Here is a 14,836-nt window from a genome sequence, read left to right as displayed (position 1 = left end):
TGGTACAGAGCAATTAATTCACTCTGTTGTACTCTCATGCATCAGGAAAAACAGGATCACAACTAGAATACATCTTTTTTGTGCATGGTATGATATACAAATAAAGATCCTGAAAAAGAACTCTGTCACGAGAGCAGTGTCTCCTAATTAACAAATGCATTATTTTTCTTGTCATTTACATAGCAGCAAGAAAGCCCTGGCTTGTTCTATTTTACTGACATCTCTTAAATAGTAGTTGCTAACAACAGTATCAAATATAGATTACATCTTGCAAGAGCAGAAATAACTCCGATCTGAAGTTCTGTCTGTTGAAAGGTCTGCTTTTGTCAGGAAACATTTCCTGTTTTTTCAAATGTAAACATCAGTTCCCTTTCTGCACCTGACCAACTACAGCCTCAGCACACTCCACTCACTCACTCTCTCTCATATGCAGGATATGTTCTATAGTTCCATACTTACATTCTGTATGTCCATAAATTCTGATTTGTGCAGCTGAGCAACAAGAGGTATAGACTTCAAGGGTCAATTGGCACACCTTAAATAGCCCTGGTGATCATTGACAATCTTCAATGACAAAGATTCCCTTACATTCAGAGTTAATCTGAGTGGAACAGAACTGCTGCCAGAACAATCAAAAGTATAAAGTTTCAGGATTCTCAAAAGCCATCCCAAATATTTAAAAGAAGCTGTCTGTATTTTTAGTCTGTACTTTCCCTCTTTCAGAGGTATTGGCTATGTGCAAAGATACCAGATTCTCTTTACATTTCACATACATTTAGAAGTATACTCTTCCAGAACTTTAAAAAAAGAAACGTACATGCTAGTTCACCTCCAAATGCTTAACCGCACAATCATTACTCATCTTTTGATCGCTCTGATTGGGTTATTTTCCCACACACTGCTGTTGTGGTGAATGACTTGTCTGGGCAAGTAAGACAATGCTTTGGGCAAGAGATTAAAGACATGCGCAGAATCCTGTAAGCTCCTACTAGGCTGGGTCCTGACTGGCATGGCATGGCTTTCAAACGACAGTTTAACACTACAAGCAATCTGAACTGCATAGCTTCCAAAAAGCCTCATTTTTTGGAACTCAAGCACAATTATAATTTGTATTCTGTCCCCCTGATAAGGGTTGAAATGGTTTCCCCTCCCCTCCAGGAGGGTCAGAATGACTTCTGATCTCCCATAACAAGAGATGCTGGGGATCAGCCCCATAATTAATTGCAGTGTTATACAGAATGGTCACCAATTCACACAGGCCGATTTAAGTGCATTGTACCATAGGTTAGCAAGTGAAGAAGAGAGGAAATCTCATTCTTGGCAGTCAGGATTTAGATTCCATTTAAAAGTAGAAGAGCTACATATGTACCTGAAACAATCCAAAATACTGAAGAGCTCTGAAAGACCTTTCCGAAATTCAGGACATGGACAAATGTTTATGCATGCAAATACCAACATGCACTAATTACAGCTCAGAACGCAGAGGATAGGTCAGGATAATTCAGCCCTGATTTGTCACATCCCACCAGACTCAGAGGGACCCACATTAGGCACTGGACCAAACAGTCTTCCCTCTCCTACCCACCCCTTCTCATGGTGAACAGCTGCAGCTGGTAGGAATCTTCAAACTCCTGAAATCATTCACTTAACCCCGAATTTGGACTTTGGATATACTTATTCCTCTCATTTGCATTACCACTACTGGTTGGTTGGTCACCTTCAACTTGACCCTCTTGCCACTGCAGCCCAGCCTCCTCCTCCCTACTTATTATGCTTCCCTCTTCCTCTCTACCACCTTCTCCCAATTTCCCCTCACTATGCACACCTCGCAATTATTCCAACATCCCCCATAACATTACACCCCATATTTCTTCATAAAATATGCCTTTGATATGAATATGGCATAACTAAGATATGTTTTATGCAAGATGGGTCATGTGAGATACCATTAGAGAGGTTAAGATTTACTGAATGTGATTATCGAATTTGTATGAATGTATCATTTCTGTATCTAAAGTTAGGAATATTGACTATGTAACAATTACAACTGTGTGTACACTTGGGAAACACCCACCAGACAGCAGGCCATCAGCCTTGATGGGCCATTAGGAAGGAACAATAAGACTTGGAAGATACTAATCTCTTTCCTTTCCGAGAAGCTTCCTGGGACTATGCTTTGACACTACTGCCTTTTGTAGTTAATAAACTAGTTTTGATTATTCTAAAAAACCCAGTTTGTTCAACAACCTCAAGTGACCCCTCACAAACAAATAAAAAAACTTACAACTATGTTTTTGTAATTCAAATAAAATTCCACACAAAAAGACACCAGAGCAGTAGAAGAATGCAAAAATCAAGATCTCAAAAGTTTTTAAATAATACTTTCTTGCCTCCTAAGTAAAAGACGAGAGGGAATAATACTTTCTTGCCTCCTAAGTAAAAGATGAGGAGACAAGGGCTACAATGTCTGTGAAGTACACAGAATTATTAATGTCAGTGCATGGGAGAGGAGGGACAAGAACTCAGTCTCCTGGCTTCCAGCCGAATCCACCTTCCATACAACCAAAGGGTCTCTTGATGGGGGAGAGCAGACAGGTAGGCAGGTCAGCAAGGATCAAGAGCATGCACAGTGAGGCAGGAACATTCAGAAAACGAATGGGCAAATGTTGAAAAAGTCCTAGTCAGCATGTGCAAGTGGCAATTTTAGTAATCTACACTTACATTTTTTCTTTTTACATGCAGAGCACAGGTCCCTGCAGCCTCAAACATTCACTGACCTCCAGCAATTTCTAACTCCAACTCAATGCAATACCCCAACATACACTCTATGAGTTGTACCACATCCATCATCAAAAAGCACTGGAGCAGGCAGGCTGCTTATAAGGTAAAGAGACAAATGGTATCCATTTTTACTACTGTACCTCCTGAGCTTGGTGTGGACAGAAAGGAGCAGAGGCGCAAGGGTTCCATTAATAGTTCAAGCACAGCTTGAGAACTCCAGCTTTTTAAATCCCTCTGTGATCTCTAGCACATTGCCCATTCTAACCACATACCCCAGAAACACAGAATGTATTTTCCAGTTCACCTGCCTCTCAGCAGCATTCCTTTAGGGTTAACCACAACCAGCTAGCACATTTTTATACTTGTCTGTCTTTGTCTACACCAGTGGTTTTCAACCTGTGGTCCAGACCCTGGGGGACCCACAGACTATGTTTAAGGGGTCCACAAAAGGGTGGTGTTACCACTGAACAGTGGTTTTCAACCTGGGGTCTGCAGACTATGTCTAAGATTTCCAAAAGGATCCGCACCTCCATCTGAAAATTTTTAGGGGTCTGCAAAGGAAAAAAGGTTGAAAACCACTGGTCTACACTAAATGCTATTTAATGATTTAATGCGTTAAACAAAATGTTTTAGTTTCTCCCATTCTAGACAAAGCCACTGTAGAACTTACAACTTCAAATCAGTGCCCAAACTAACCAGTGACTTATCCAGGGCAGCCAGCTCTCACAAGACACTTCTGTCTCTCTTGACCATTTTGCAGAGAGCTTTCTTTTTAGTGCCAGACCATGAGGATCTCAGGGTTAACTCACCACCAAGGTATGGAAAAAAAGCGTTCTTCCTCTTCATGAAATTATGCAACTAGGGCTGTTGGTCCAAACAGTCTGCGGCTGTGGTCTGAACTCAGATGCAAAAGTGCTCTATCTGCTGGCTCACCCATAAGCACAAGACATTGCCACCAACTCAGGAGGTGCTAGGTGCATGACAAATGCATCACTGATTCTGCAAACAAGCCCAATCCACACTCTAGGTGGCCACAAATATTAACAAAATCTCCTCTATCGGCCCACTGGCGCCACCTCAGATGCCTCATGACTACTTAAGTACCAGCAGGAATGTTTCCTGAGGAGCAAAGAGGCAGAACAGAGCATTCACCTGGCCCCTGTTCTGATAAACAGGACTAGGAACTGTCACCATCTCCAGGTAATTTAGGACTGTTCCCTGGAGAGTTACGGGATTTTGAAGTCTTCTCCTGTAAATCCCCTCTGCTCTCCAAGGCCTTTTGAAATCTCCCAGAAGCTGCTGCATCTGGGAACGGTCAGGAATTTTTGAGAAAGGTACCCAGAGGGCAGTGTGACTACAATGGCATAATACAGCACATCATGGCCATAGAGCAAATTTAAACAGCACAACTAGTGCATACACACCCCGCGCTGTTGGTAGCTAGCCAGTGCGATCCCACTGCTCCAGTTTTTAGTGGCTCATTTCTCTAGGGCAGACACAGTCTCAGTGTTTTCAGAGTCAGTTCAGCAGAAAAAGGAGAGGAAGGGAAAGGGAGATACTGAATATTAACAACTGCACTACCACTTTATTAAAACAGACACACAGAGAGTTAGGGTGTGTCTACATAGCAAAGAAAAACCTGCAACTGGCCCATGCCGGCCGACTTGGGCTCACCGAGCTCTGGCTGCGGGGCTGTTTCATTGCTATGTAGACTTCTGGGCTTGGGCTGGAGCCCAGAAGTCTACACTGCAATGAAATAGTCCCGCAGCCCGAGTTGCCCCGTGTTTTTCTTTGCTGTGTAGACATACCCTTAGGGGCCAAGAAATTCAGATACAAAATGGGGTCTCATCTGGGAACAATGATTTTCTGGTGTTTTGTCAGTTGCTTCACAGTCTTTAAATTTCAGCATTAAAAAGAAATAGTTCAAAATCTATCAAGATTTTGACTTTTAGAATAACTGTGCAAATTTGTGACAGGAGTTGGAGTGAATTTTACAAGCGGCAGTAATGAAACAATGCTGCAAGGTAACATTCTGACACCTCCATTAACAGGATCTGGGCTTGAAATTATAATGATCTAGGTACAAAAAAAAAGTAGTTAATTCTGAAATTTTCTTTAAAAAAGTATGTCTTTGTAATAAAAAAAGCCTGTGTCTCTTTGCACTACAGATGAGAAGAGTAGGTCTTCAGTGCAGCGTAAACCTAGGTGATCAGCACCTGATCTAAGCACTGGCGTTAGCCTGCTAGGCTATGAGCAGCTATGCTGTAAATGCCAGAGTAGAGTTCTTCACTGGTGCTACTTCTTCCTCCGTATATTTCTAGGACTTGTGGGCACACAGCCCATGGCTCTTTGTACTGCAGTAAGCTGAGCCACTCTGTGACTCCTTCCCAGTGCACTGTGGGAGAACCTGTCCTTCGGGGCATGTAGGGGGAATTATGGGAAGGTACTAAAGGATGAGCACCACTTGAGTGATTTAGCCTGCAACCTTACTATAAAGTGAGACAGTTACAAGCAGAACCCAGGCTACAATTCATACCCCTGGATGGACCAGCATCACACTATACTCAGGGGAGAAGAAGTTGTGTGTATGGACAGGAGGAGAATGAGAGGCAACACCCAGGTAGGAGCCTAGGCTAACTCTGCAGTGAAGATATACGCAAAGTCTTGGATCCAAACTTCCCCAAACTTTGGAAGAATTCAGATCTTTGGAATATATGATCTTTGTACTTTGGGCTCAGATCTACTTGGCACAAAGGCTATGTCTACACTACATCTTATGTCGCTCAGAATAAACCACCCTCCTCAGCAGCATACGTTACAACAACATAAGGGCTGGTGTGCACAGCGCTATGTCGGCAGGAGAGCTTCTGCCAGGTGTGGAGCTGGTTTTATTCCGCCGATGGGGGAGCTTTCTCCCATCAGCATAGAGCATCTTCACCAGACACGCAGCAGCAGTACAGCTGTGCCACCACAGTGCTGTACATGCAACGGTGTTAGGCCACATCTTCATCAAAGCTGTGGAGAGAGGGAATTACTTTTCCCTAAGGTGTAGATTTGACTCCCGTTAAAAATATAAAACTGCCAATCTGGATCTGACGGTGCATCTCCACTCATTCTTGCTTAGAGCAAGATTATTTGATAGTCTTCCAGTGCCGAGCCCAGCACCCCCTATGAAAGACAGTTTGGTGCCTTTAAGCCCCAGAAAAATACTTCTGGGGGGGGACAGGGTAAATCATGAAAACCAACACCAGAGACAGAAGGATATTCCAGATTGTCAGACGTCTACTCAACAACAAAAGCAGAATGACCAAGAGTCAATAAATAAAATAGCCTTCCCCCTTTGTGTTGAGTAAGGTCTTTGGGACATGGACTGAGAGTCATTTTCAGCACTAAACAGATTATTTGCATTTACCTAGTAAGCATGCAGAACTATGATATTCAACACAAAAAATATAGAAAATTAAAAATCAAACCAGTCAAGTGTTCCACACAGAGATACAAACAGAGCTTTTTTTTTTTTTCATTCCAAATAATGCAAGTGGACAGAATGGAATGCCTTCCATAAATTTTTCCAAAAGAAGAGGTTCTTACAGTAAAAAAAAAAAAAAAAAAAAAACACATTAATTTTTTAGATAATAAAATACATGATTTTCTATCAATTTTACAAACATTGAAAATGTTTCCCATACCACAACCTTTCAGGCCAGAAGAGCTAAGCCAATGAATGACAAGACTGGAAGTTGAGAGACCAGGAGACTCCAGGCAAAAGCAGCAGTGGATAAAGGAAAACTGGATCAAAGAAAATGAAAGGAAAACCTACTCATTTTTCCTAACAACTCCCTCTCTACAGAGTTTTTTCCCTTCCTTCTGGTCTATGGGAGGAACAGTTAATACAAAGCCAGCAGTCTGGTTTACGTCATAGCAAAGACTGATCATTCTGGTTCCTACCAAAGCTTGTCACTACCAATCAGTAGAAACAAGAATGAGGAAGCACAGTAGTACAGCTCTGATAATAAACCTAATATATTTACTGTAACAATCCTAACAATTTTCAGAGTAGCAGCCATGTTAGTCTGTATTCGCAAAAAGAAAAGGAGTACTTGTGGCACCTTAGAGACGGAGAAATTTATTTGAGCATAAGCTTTCGTGAAGTGAGCTGAGCTCATGAAAGCTTATGCTCAAATAAATTTGTTAGTCTCTAAGGTGCCACAAGTACTCCTTTTCTTTTTAATCCTAACAACGGCACTCACTTTTATTTCATCAGAAAATTTTCATTTCTTGTTATTTTCTTTGATAAAGCCTGACTACCAGAAAATTCAGGTGAATTTTTTTCCCTTCTGCTATCCCATATCCATCAATACCTATTGGAAGCAACTACCCACAAGAAATACTGAAGGAACAGATGATTTGATAAAGCAGATTAGAAGCAATAAAGCTTCTCCATCCATTAATATGATTTGTTATTTTTCAACTACAATTCGCACCGTTCCTCTTTAAAACAAGGATGCCATTATGTCTGACTTCTCATGTGTGTTTGGAAAGACGACCATTGAGCTGCTTGCATGCTTCTGCCACAAAACCTCAGCACATCCCTCTTCCTCCTGCCATAATGAAGTTATGGCCAAGAGGATTAATGCCAATGTTTCCACATGGAACCTTGTTTCTCCCATGTGTTTAATAAGAAATTCCTCTCTGCTCTTTTCAGAATGACACAAATAAAAGTACTGCTCCAAGAACAGCCTCCCACCATCTTCTACACTGATTTCTTCTATGGCTGTGACCATATTGCTGCAGGGTGTGGAAGGGCTTCTCACACATTCTATTGCTTGACTCCGTATTTGGATAAAGGTCACAGTGTAAACCTGGACCTTAAGGTGTTTAATGACCTTGAAGCCACAAATATTTCCTCTGTATCATCATCAATACTTATTCCTTGAAATGAAGTGGTTGTTCCCTCTCACAGTATTTGACTCTGATTGGGGCAGTCTCTTATAAGTCATCGGACTATCAGTGGAGGATGTGGAAGGCTGCTAAACCTTAATCCCCTACTACACCCAAAGATTATTTTTGCCTATCTGTAGAAAACAAAGGAAGTGTATTCTCTTTACTGAAAGTAAACCATGCTTCTTACTCTGCATGTTTGGCTACTGCCCTTACAAAAAGAGGCTTGCCTTCAGTAATTTTGGCAATGCTTGGCATTTGATTTACTTGCCTGACACAGGCATGTCCACAATTGTCTCCTACATTCCACAACCCTCAGAGGAAGGAATAAATGGAGATGAACACTATTGCCATACGGATTTCATGCAGAACAGACTGCAATTAGTTCTGTGTCTTGATTTCTCCTTCAGGCTCATCACACCAGACTAGCAGTGATGTCCAGATTGACACGGATACTTGCACAGCAGCTGCTAAAGCGTCTCAGTTCCTTCTTAAAGATTTTTTTTCTCTCCATCAATCCAATCTATTGAGGGGGAATTGGGAAGGAATCTCCTTCAGAAGGAATTACCGTGTCTTTGGCTAAAGAAGAAATGGCTACCTCATCTTTGGAGGACTGTTTGAAACACATCATATCCCCCACGAACTCTAACGTTACCTAGCTTGCCGATTAAGTCTCCTCCTTTTGTTAGGCTGTTCCCACGCAGATCTAATAATATTCTCAACAGATGAGTGAATACGGATAACGGTTTCTTTCTTCCTACTTTCAGGAAAATACTTCCCTGTTTGTTTCTTGTTGTCTTCCTGCCCTGGTTTTAACTCCAAACTTTAATGAACTATTTAACCACAGGATAAAACAAATACTCTGGGAATAACTTGTGCCAGGACTATGCCACAGACTGCTCAGTACTGAAATTTTCTCATTCACCCTCTTCAGTAAAATTCTTCTGGGTATAAAGAAAACCCCATCTAGACACACAATATTCGTTTTCAGACTCTCTCTTGACGAGTGAGATGAAGAAAGTATACCTGTGACAGGGTGGCTCATTGCTTAATGGCTGGAGGGCCTGGAACCAGCCAACCCTGATTACTAAAGGAAGTGAACTCTTGTAGGAGAAAAGCTGTTTTCCTATAAAGAGCACCAAGTGGACATATTTAGCTGGGGGATGCTCAGGAAACAGAAGCCTGAGACGCTACAGCTGGCTTGAAGCAGCAGCAAGGCTCTTGCAGAGACATTGAACTGTGCCCAGCTCTGAAAAAAGAGGGAACTCCCTCAGGGAGGAGACACTGAACTAATGTTGGAGCCTGGGGGCCCTGTGCACATCTGAGAACTGAATAAAGTGGAACCCAGGTGGGGAATGTTTTAGGCTCCTTTAAGTCAGGGTTGAGTTTGGTTAAGGACCCCTGATGAAGAAAGGAAAAAGAGGCAGGGGGTCATAGAGCAACCTCTGGCCACAAGGGGGTGCTCAGGTGGCAGCTGAACCCAATACAATACACACAACTATTTTTTTCTGACTTTCTCACAGATTTTGATGCATTCATTTTCTTAATGCTCTCGAGGATAAAAATCACTGGGAGTCAGGAGATCTAGGTTCCAGTTCCTGTGCCGCCTCTGACTTGCTACATGACTTTGTACAAGTTGCCCCTTCCCTAGGCCTCAGTTTCTCCTGAGGGAAATTTATACTTACTTGCACCTACCTCATGAAGCTATTTTAAAGCTTAATTCATTTGTTTCTCAAAGGCCTAGAGAGCTCCAGCTGAAGGTGCCACAGACATGCAAAGTATCTTTATTATTGCTTTAGCTCTGTTAACATGAACCTGGCTTAACTCTTTACTCCCACCTGCTGGTCAATAACTTCTTGTTTATCAATTTGAGTTACTACAGACTGCACACCTCATCCTGTGATTAATCCCAATTTTCTCCCCATGGCCATCAATGTCGGAACTATGTGGACACTGCAGGATTCAGTTGCGAGGGGTTTGTGAACTGGCCCGGGAAGACTGCAAATCAGAAAGGCTGGGGATGAGAAGCACAGGGAAGGCTGCCTAGCTATTGAATTGAATGAGAGAAGGGAACAGAGTTTCATTTGCTTTGTGGTAGGTACTATGGTGGGAAGTGAATTAGCAGAGGAAGGTGCTGCATGGAGAGAAGGATAAGACAAGGGTAAAGGCAGGGGGAGTGAACCGGTCAGTGAAAAGGGTTGACCCTGGAGGGGGTTAGGAGAAGAGACAGACTGCCACTAAGAGATGAGATTCCCAGCTCCCTTTGAAAAAATAGAGAAACGGAAATCTTCTGCTATAAGGAGAAGCTAGAAAGGGTCATCATAGAAAATAGGCAATTAAGGGGGGATACGATAAAATGGTGCGGAGAAAGTATTATTTACCCCATTCCATAACACAAAAACTAGGGGTTACCCAATGAAATTAATAGGCAGCAGGTTTAAAGAAAAACATAAGGAAGTACTTCTTCACACAACGCAGTGTCAACTTGTGGACCTCATTGCCAGGGGATGTTGTGAAGGCCAAAAGTATAACTGGGTTCAAATAAGAATTAGATAAGTTCATGGAAGATAGCTAATAGCCATTGATGGACCTAAGATGATCAGGGACACAACCCCATGCTCTAAACCTCTGACTGGGACTGTAGGACAGGGGACGGATCACTCGATAATTTATTCCCTCTGAAGCATCTGGCATCAGCCACTGACAGAGGACAGGATACTGGGTTAGATGGACCATTGGTCTGTATAGCCATTCTTATATTCTTATATAGGGTGTGTGAAAAGACCCAGGAAGGAGACAGGAAGTCTGGATTGGGGTCAAATGGGAAAAGGACACTCCAGAGCACATGTGGATAAAAGTCCTGGGCAATACTTGAAGACAGGGTCGGGTGGACAAGCTAGTTGGAAAGGAGTTGAAGGTATGCCAACCCTCTCAGGCAGAAGAACGTTAAGGTTAAGTTATTGGCGGGGCACAAATAGCGTAGAAGGATTTAGACAAGGGATGGGAGAAGGAGGGACAGAGCAAAAGAGAAGAAAGAGGATGTAAGGACAGAGAAGGACAACGGGATTACATATAAAATAAGGGGAGATTAAGTGAGACAGAAATTGGGAAAGAAAGACAATACGGAGCAAAAAAACAAAGACTTGGGAAGGAAGAAATAAAAGAAGTGGAAATGGCAGTGTCTAAGCTGGGCTTTGTCATTGGATCCAAAGGAGAAATCCATGACCATATTACTCCTTCCCCCTCAGCTGTTGTGTATTTAGAATGTACGTCAATGGATTCAGCAGTTTAAAACTAGCACTGTTCCTGCCCCACTACGTTCCCCCTCACTCCCATTCTCTCCAGAAACTGGTTTGGTCCACCACCCCACTTAAACTGCTCTGGAAGACTCTGGCGGGGAATATAATGCTAAATAAACTACCTCCCTCTCATATTTCAGTTCTCACAAGTTACCACTTGACCTCAGGCAGACCTTGAAGACTAATTGCAAAGGAGATCAATGTGTAAACTTGAAACTAAAATGAATAGAAGTCAGGGGGAGAAGAAGAGGAAACAAGTATTCCAAAGGAGCCCAGGGTAAAAACAAAACCCTCACAATTAGCCAATGAATATTTCATAGAGTTTAAGAAATGATACTGTGATGTTTCACTCCATATTCTTTATGAAAATATGCTTATGATATGAATATGACATAACTGAGATATACTTTAAGCAAGATGGGTCTTGTAAGGTATCATTGGAAAGGTTATAATTTACTGAATGTGATTATCCAATTTGTATTTCTGTATCTGAAGTTAGGAATATTGACTATGTATCTGTATTTCAACTATGCTACTTTGGGTGACGCCCACTTCTAACACTTCAGGTACAACAAGGACAATGGACTGAAAAGGCTTGACCTTCCTGCAGACACTCCATACTGCCACTGACTCATGGATGCTGTAATACTACAGAGTCAGGTGGTCTTGTCACCGGATACTAAATATTACTTGTGACTTTCTGTAACTTTCCACTGGAAGGGAAGGGGGGTCAAGTTTGGGAAACACAGGATTCCTGCCTTATGTAAATCCTATTTAAGGGTGGGGAGGAAGGCAAATGGGGGTCCTCCTCTCTGTGGCCAGTCTGCCCAAGAAGAAAGACTGCTAAAGCCACCCGAAGGGAAGGCAAGGGGGGGGAAGTCCAGACTCAGAGAGGAGTCCAGTCTGAAAGGAAATATAACTGGAACTCTGAACCACAGAAACATTGCAACCTGCCTAAAATAACATTTAGGGTAAGAAATTACATTTTGTAACCTGTTGGTTAAGTATATTGAGCTTAGCTTGCATATTTTGCTTTATTTGGTCAGTAATCTGCTTTGTTCGGTCTGTTATCTTTTATATTCACTTAAAATGCACCTTCTGTAGTTAATAAACTGGGTTATATTATAAACAAGCAATGAGTGTATGTAATTTCTAATGGGGGTGGAAAGAAGTTGTGCACATTTCCCTCCACACTGAGGGAGGGGAAGAATTTCATAAAACCTTTGGGTTTGTCCCCCTTAAAGAGAATGTGCACCAGAACGGATCTCTATCTCTCTGTGCAGCTGGGTGTGGCCCTGCCTGTGTGCTTGGCTGGAAGAGGCTTGTGAGCCTAACCCAGCAACGCCAGGTAAAGGGAACCCAGGCTGGCAGAATAGGCTGATCCCAGCACATCAAGTGACACCCCAAAGGGCCCAAACCTGTCACAATACTTAACTTAAATAATGTTTTCATATGAAAATTCTTCTTAGGAGGGCAAGCTAGTATCTCAAATATTTCTTAATCTTTTAAAGTTGTATTTCACTGCAGGGGGCTGTTCATTGTATTTTTATTTTCATTGTTGTCCTCACTTCAAACTTTCTGCATTAGATTTTACCCATTCAGATCATATCCTTTTCCTATTTTTTTAAATATATGAAGACAGCATGCAGTTGGGACAGAGACAACCAAACCTAAACAATATGAAAGACACAAGACAGGCAGACAGTGAAGTTTTATAGACATGCATTACCTTAAGGGTGGATTATATATTATTGCAACATACTAGCATACAGTGTGCCAGAACCCTCTCTCTAACCCAGTATTTTTACAGGCCTGAAAAATCATCCATAAAAATTCACTTTGAGGCTGAGACTTGGGAGCCAAGGTTTCAGCTAGCAAATACATTCCTGGTTTCATCACATTTAGATTATAAGAGTAATGTATGTGTATTGAAATAGCTGTCTTTGCCCTCCTTTAAACTCAAAACCACCATACTTTAAAACTGAATTTTGAAGATCTATTTAAAAAGGGGAGGGGAAAATAACAGTACTTAGATATTAGGGTATATATTCAAACATTGGCTGCACATCATGTTACCTTAAAAAATACTTACTTCACATACTAGCATGTGAACAGGTTCTTGTAGTGGCATAAGACACTTTTCCCAAAAACTCAGTAAAGATTCCTAACACAGGAAAGTAAATTTATGAGGTTTGGCTCAATCTACATTTTAAAGCTCGGCATTGTGCTTCTTAATACTGGCAAAGTTTGAAAATGCAAAATATGTGTTTACAGAATAGACTTCAATGACTACAAAAGCCAGGTCAAGTGTGCTACTCACCTGTAAGGGCCTATGTTTTCCTTTCTAAAAGCACTGACACTGGAAATAAAAATTGCAATGTTACTATCACATGCAAAAAGTTAAATCTGAATCCTGTTAAGATTGTTATCAATGTTAGAGTTCCTGGATGGCTGAACCCCAGTAGTTCCAGGAGCCCTGGTGGGTCTCATCATGGGGGGCATCCAATGAAATGCAATCCCCGTACTTCTGGCAGCTGTATTCCAACAATGGTGTCCGTACAAACCAAGAGATGTAAAATGCAACTCAAAGAAAAAAGCAGGCACTACATTTTTATGTTTCTCTCTTTATATTGGCACTGCTAAGATCTCTGCATACTGTACCGTGTCTCCTGAACTATGTAGGGACAAAAAAGAATGAAGATGAAGTTATCATTCATTCTGAATGGCTTTGTTTTGACAATTGAGGGAATTAATTATTGTTCCTCCAAATCGGACTATGAATCACTCATAACTAAGCTGTTTAAGTCACTTAGCCCTTTTGTAAAACAGGGTGGTCTCAAACATACATCCTGCTGTCTGGACTCAACCCATACAATGCATTTATGTGGCGTGCATATCATTTTCAGATTCTCCAGAATCTTACTTGTCCTTTTAAAGAAAAAAACAAGGTTGTGAAGAAAATCTTCCAGACGTGATGCAAGTGTAAACCAGCACACTGTGTCTGCCTGAGTATGCAGACAGCCTGATACAATAGCTGAGATATGTGAACTGTCCTGCTCCCCAATTATCTCACTGAAGTGAGAACTTAAAACCCAATGATACACTTCATGTCCACAAGAATTATTACACTGCTGGTGGTTCTAGAAGATTAAATGGGAAGTGAGTGGGAATGAAGCTCTTAGGAAGATGGGAATTGCTGAAGGAAAGGAAATACATAGGGAAGAACAGAGGGACTCAAACACAGACAAAGAGAGAGAAAAGCAGAGAAAGGGGGGATGGAGAAGGAAGTGAGGAAGCAGAAGTAGCTGTGGCCTAAGGAGGAACAGAACTTCTCATCGAGTGTTGTTGATTGTGACAATAAGGGACTGAATACATTCAAATGCAGTTATTAATAAAAGGCTGTATTTCCTTGACCTCTGTGCAACCCTCCCACTGACATCAGAGAGAGCTCCAGTGCGCGCTGAAAGGAATACGAAGTTCTGAGTGGATATCCCAGTCAAAAGATCATAACTCAACATGGAATCTACTCATCTCCACCTAATGAGTTTAATCCCCCTGTTCTAGGAGTTCCACCTCAGCCACATTTATCTAGTTTGCCTATAAGAATATCATGTTGAACGTCATCAGCCGTCTTGTGAACATCAAGACACTATGTGCACTGTATCTTCTTTTCCACTAAAGTGTGTTTCTGATCAAGGAAATAAATTCAAGTGTTTATGAAAAATGTCTGAAAATGCCATTGTTTTGTCTGAACTACTCCATATTAACCTGCCAACCCTGCAAAATTCAGCTTGAGGTCTGAAAGTCAAGTTGGG

This window comes from Eretmochelys imbricata, chromosome 4, assembly GCF_965152235.1.
Source record: "Eretmochelys imbricata isolate rEreImb1 chromosome 4, rEreImb1.hap1, whole genome shotgun sequence".
NCBI classification, from domain to species: domain Eukaryota; kingdom Metazoa; phylum Chordata; order Testudines; family Cheloniidae; genus Eretmochelys; species Eretmochelys imbricata.
This window is presented reverse-complemented; position numbering follows the sequence as displayed.